This window comes from Schistocerca nitens, chromosome 4, assembly GCF_023898315.1.
Source record: "Schistocerca nitens isolate TAMUIC-IGC-003100 chromosome 4, iqSchNite1.1, whole genome shotgun sequence".
Classification (NCBI taxonomy): domain Eukaryota; kingdom Metazoa; phylum Arthropoda; class Insecta; order Orthoptera; family Acrididae; genus Schistocerca; species Schistocerca nitens.
In genome coordinates, this window is record NC_064617.1 from 867,678,144 (window position 1) to 867,684,143 (window position 6,000).

A 6,000-nucleotide genomic window follows, 5' to 3' on the forward strand; every position below is an offset into this window, starting at 1 on the left:
AGGTCATAAGTCCCCTAGAACTTAGAACTACTTAAACCTAACTAACCTAAGGACATCACACACACCCATGCCCGAGGCAGGATTCGAACCTGCGACCGTAGCAGTCCCGCGGTTCCGGACTGCAGCGCCAGAACCGCTAGACCACCGCGGCCGGCCATGGAAGCTATTAGACCGATAAAAAGAGTGTTGGCTCATCCTGGCCATTTTGCCAAATGTCTCCATGATCGAACGCAAAACCCGAATGAGTCTTGTAGGAATGAAATCTCTGGTTGTTTGTGACGCTGAGATAACCTTTAATGACGGTAATGTCGCTTCGTCTGCAACTGCGCTCTTAAAGGGGAACGACAGGGTGACGGTCGGAAAAACTCGAAACTTTATTTATTATGGAACTACAGTGTACATATTGAGGAATTGTTCCCCAAAATATGATGCGCGAACTCCAAAAAGTAACGATTCTGTGAGCGTTTGAAGCCGAGCGTGCACGGCAGGCCTCGGCGTTAGACAACCGGTCCCGCTCTCACGCTCCACTCGTTGCGTCCGCGAGGTGCTTACGGTCATGAGTAAGCCTGATTTGCTGGAGCGTTGCTTGGCCGGCTTTACTCAGAATGTGAACGGAAGTTTCAGTTGCTCATTCGGAAATACGCTCCAGAAATAACATCCAACCGAAACGAAATTGTCAACATCAAATTTGGCCTATGCTTATTCAATATAGGCTGCACGGCATTAATTCACGTGGCAGATACCCTTCAAATCAAAATCGGCGATGAAATACACCGATTCTGTGAAGATAGAGACGAAAAGGGCTTTGAAGACGAAAATTAGGGCCCGTCAGGTCAAAGTAGCTGAAAGCGGCCATCCGCTAGCCGGAGCGATAGTTATTATGGACCAGCGATCGATGATATCCCGTAAGTTTAAAATTTTGTCTCTCTTTTATTGTATAAAAATATTGTCAAACTTTAAACGGGTTCTTCTCACAACCACCTTTCCGCATGGTTGTCGTCGCCCACGCTACAATTTCCATCCGATTTTAATGCTTTTTGGTGACCCTTGAAGCAAACTGAATTCTCTTCAGTTCATCGTAGCCGATTTTCTGTATGTTGATATTTAGTATTTTTTTGGGCCTAAAAACAGGGGTCCAAAAATGATCTTCTTTTCAAATACCTATAATTTCGCCATTTTTTGTTAATCCCTACTATGAACAAAAATTACATCTGCAAGGATCAGGATAATACGTAAATTTCAAAGGAACAATCCTCGCCTGAAGCGATTTAGGGAAATCATGGGAAACCTAAATCAGGACGCGAGTTTGAACCATCCTCCTCCCTAATGCGAGTCTAACGTGCTAAGCACTGTGCCAAATCGCTAGGTAATACTTTGTTCAAGAATCACAAGAGGAGGTGGTACACTTGGAACGGCCGGGAGATACGGGAAGATTTCAGCTAGATTATACTATGTCAGGCAGAGATTGCGAAATCAGATATTGGATTGTAAAGCGTGCCCAGAAGCAGATATAGGCTCAGATCACAATTTAGTAATGATGAAGAGAAGGCTGAAATTAAGAGACTAGTCAGGAAGAATTACTTCGCCAAGAGGTCGAATAGCGAAGTACTAAGAAATGAAGAGATACTTTTGAAGTCCTCTGAGGCTATAGACACTGCGAGAATGACAAGCTCAGTTGCCGGCACAGTTGAAGAGAACTGGACATATCGAAAGAGTGCAATCAAAGAAGCTGGTAGGAGAACGGTAGGAACAAAGAAGACAACTGTGAAGAAACCATGGATAATAGATGAAATACTTCACCTGATCGACGAAAGGAGGAAACAAAAAAATCGCCTGGGAAGTTCAGGAACACAGAAATACAAGTCACTTAGGAACGAAATAAGCAGTAACTGCGGGGAAGCTAAGACAAAATAGCTTTATGAAAAAACTGTGAAGAAATCTAAAAAGGAATGATTGTCGGAAGGACGGATTCAGCATATAAGAAAGTCGAAATAACCCTCGGTGAAATTAAAAGCAATAGCGGTAACGTTAAGAGCTCAATAGGAACTCCACTGTTAAAGGCAGAAGAGAGAGCGGATAGGAGGAAAGAGTACATTGAAGCCTTCTATGACGGGAAGATTTTTCTGAAGACGTCTTAGAAGAAGAAACAGAAGTCGACAGAGAAGAAATAGGGAATATTAGAAAAAGAATTTAAAAGACCTTTGAAGGACGTAGGAACAAACAAATCAAAAGTGAAAGATAGCGTTCCATCGAAATTCCGAAAATAATTGAGGCAACTTGCAACAAAACGACAATTCACGTTCGTGAGTAGAACGTGTGAGATGGGCGATATACCATCAGACTTTAGGAAGAACATCATTCATACAATTCCGAAGATAGTAAGAGCCGACAAGTGCGAGAATTATCGCATAGTCGGCTTAATAGCTCATGCATTCAAGTTTCTGACAAGAATAATGTACAGAAGAATGGAAAAGAAAATTCAGGAAGTGTTAGAGGATCAGTCCGGCTTTAGGAAAAGTAAAGATACCAGAGAGGGAATTCTGACGTTGCGGTTGATAATGGAAGCAAGACTAAGGGAAAATCAAGACACGTTCACAGGATTTGTGTACCTGGAAAAAGCGTTCAGCACTGGCAAATGGTACAAGATGTTCGAAATTCTGAGAAAAATAGGGGTAAGCTATGGGGAAAGGCGGACAATATACAGTATTTACAAGAACCAAGAGAGGAAATAAGAGTAGAATGCCAAGAACGAAGAGCTCGGATTTAGAATGGTCTAAGACAGGGATGCAGTCTTTCGCGTTTACTATTCAATCTCTTGCGTGCCTCAGCGATACAGATAGCCGTACCGTAGGTGCAACCACAACGGAGGGGTATCTGTTGAGAGGCCAGACAAACATGTGGTTCCTGAAGAGGGGCAGCAGCCTTTTCAGTAGTTGCAGGGGCAACAGTCTGGATGATTGACTGATCTGGCCTTGTAACATTAATCAAAATAGCCCTGCTGTGCTGGTAGTGCGAACGGCTGAAAGCAAGGGGAAACTACGGCCATAATTTTCCCCGAGGGCATGCAGCTTTACTGTATTGTTAAATGATGATGGCATCCTCTTGGGTAAAATATTACGGAGGTAAAATAGTCCCCCATTCGGATCTCCGGGCGAGGACTACTCAGGAGGAAGCCGTTATCAGGAGAAAGAAAACTGGCGTTCTACGGATCGGAGCGTGGAATGTCAGATCCCTTAATCGGGCAGGTAGGTTAGAAAATTTAAAAAGGAAAATGGATAGGTTAAAGTTAGATATAGTGGGAATTAGTGAAGTTCGGTGGCAGGAGGAACAAGACTTTTGGTCAGGCGAATACAGGGTTATAAATACAAAATCAAATAGGGGTAATCCAGGAGTAGGTTTAATAATTAATAAAAAAATAGGAGTGCGGGTAAGCTACTACAAACAGCATAGTGAACGCATTATTGTGGCCAAGATAGACACGAGGCCCATGTCTACCACAGTAGTACAAGTTTATATGCCAGCTAGCTCTGCAGATGACGAAGAAATTGAAGAAATGTGTGATGAAATAAAAGAAATTATTCAGATAGTGAAGGAAGACGAAAATTTAATAGACATGGGTAACTGGAATTCGGTAGTAGGAAAAGGGAGAGAAGGAAACGCAGTAGGTGAATATGGATTGGGGGGAAGAAATGAAAGAGGAAGCCGCCTGATAGAATTTTGCACAGAGCACAACTTAATCATAGCTAACACTTGCTTCAAGAATCATAAAAGGGTTGTATACATGGAAGAAGCCTGGAGATACTGACAGGTTTCAGATAGATTATATAATTGTAAGACAGAGATTTAGGAACAACGTTTTAAATTGTAAGACATTTCCAGGGGCAGAAGAGGACTCTGACCACAATCTATTGGTTATGAACTGTAGATTACAACTGAAGTAACTGCAAAAAGGTGGGAATTTAAGGAGATGGGACCTGGAGAAATAGAAAGAACCAGACGTTGTACAGAGTTTCAAGGAGAGCATAAGGGAACAATTGACAGAAATGGGGGAAAGAAACACTGTAGAAGAAACTTCCTGGCAGATTAAAACTGTGTGCCCGACCGAGACTCGAACTCGGGACCTTTGCCTTTCGCGGGCAAGTGCTCTACCATCTGAGCTACCGAAGCACGACTACGCCCGGTACTCACAGCTTTACTTCTGCCAGTATCTCGTCTCCTACCTTCCAAACTTTACAGAAGCTCTCCTGCAGTGTGAAAATTTCATTCTGGAAACTGTAGAAGAAGATTGGGTAGCTTTGAGGTATGAAGTAGTGAAGGCAGCAGAGGATCAAGTAGGTGAAAAGACGAGGGCTAATAGAAATCCTTGGGTAACAGAAGAAATATTGAACTTAATTGATGAAAGGAGAAAATATAAAAATGCAGTAAATGAAGTAGGTAAAAAGGAATACAAATGTCTCAAAAATGAGATCGACAGGAAGTGCAAAATGGCTAAGCAGGCATGACTAGAGGACAAATGTAGGGATGTAGAGGCTTGTCACACAAGGAGTAAGATAGATACTGCCTACAGGAAAATTAAAGAGACCTTTGGAGAAAGGAGAACCACTTGTATGAATATCAAGAGCTCAGATGGAAACCCAGTTCTAAGCAAAGAAGGGAAAGCAGAAAGATGGAAGGGGAAAATACAGGGTCTATATAAGGGCGATGTACTTGAGGACAATATTATTGAAATGGAAGAGGGTGTAGATGAAGATGAAATGGGAGATATGATACTGCGGGAAGAGTTTGACAGAGCACTGAAAGACCTGAGTCGAAACAAGTCCCCAGGAGTAGACAACATTCCATTAGGACTACTGACGGCCTTGGGAGAGCCAGTCCTGACAAAACTCTACCATCTGGTGAGCAAGGTGTACGAGACAGGCGAAGTACCCTCAGATTTCAAGAAGAATATAATAATTCCAATCCCAAAGAAAGCCGGTGTCGACAGATGTGAAAATTACCGAACTATCAGTTTAATAAGCCACAGCTGCAAAATACTAACTCGAATTATTTACAGACGAATGGAAAAACTGGTAGAAGCCGACCTCGGGGAAGATCAGTTTGGATTCCGTAGAAATGTTGGAACACGTGAGGCAATACTGACCTTACGACTTATCTTAGAAGAAAGATTAAGGAAAGGCAAACATACGTTTCTAGCATTTGTAGACTTAGAGAAAGCTTTTGACAATGTTGACTGGAATACTCTCTTTCAAATTCTGAAGGTGGCAGGGGTAAAATACAGGGAGCGAAAGGCTATTTATAATTTGTACAGAAACCAGATGACAGTTATAAGAGTCGAGGAACACGAAAGGGAAGCAGTGGTTGGGAAGGGAGTGGGACAGAGTTGTAGCCTCTCCCAGATGTTATTCAATCTGTATATTGAGCAAGCAGTAAAGGAAACAAAAGAAAAATTCGGAGTAGGTATTAAAATCCATGGAGAACAAATAAAAACCTTAGGTTCGCCGATGACATTGTAATTCTGTCAGAGACAGCAAAGGACTTGGAAGAGCAGTTGAACGGAATGGACAGTGTCTTGAAAGGAGGATATAAGATGAACATCAACAAAAGCAAAACGAGGATAATGGAATGTAGTCGAATTAAGTCGGGTGATGCTGAGGGAATTAGATTAGGAAATAAGACACTTAAAGTAGTAAAGGAGTTTTGCTATTTGGGGAGCATACTAACTGATGATGGTAGAAGTAGAGAGGATATGAAATGTAGACTGGCAATGGCAAGGAAAGCGTTTCTGAAGAAGAGAAATTTGTTAACATCGAGTATAGATTTAAGTGTCAGGAAGTCGTTTCTGAAAGTATGGAGTGTAGCAATGTTTGGAAGTGAAGCATGGATAATGAATAGTTTGGACAAGAAGAGAATAGAAGCTTTTGAAATGTGGTGCTACAGAAGAATGCTGAAGATTAGATGGGTAGATCTCATAACTAATGAGGAGGTATTGAATAGGATTAG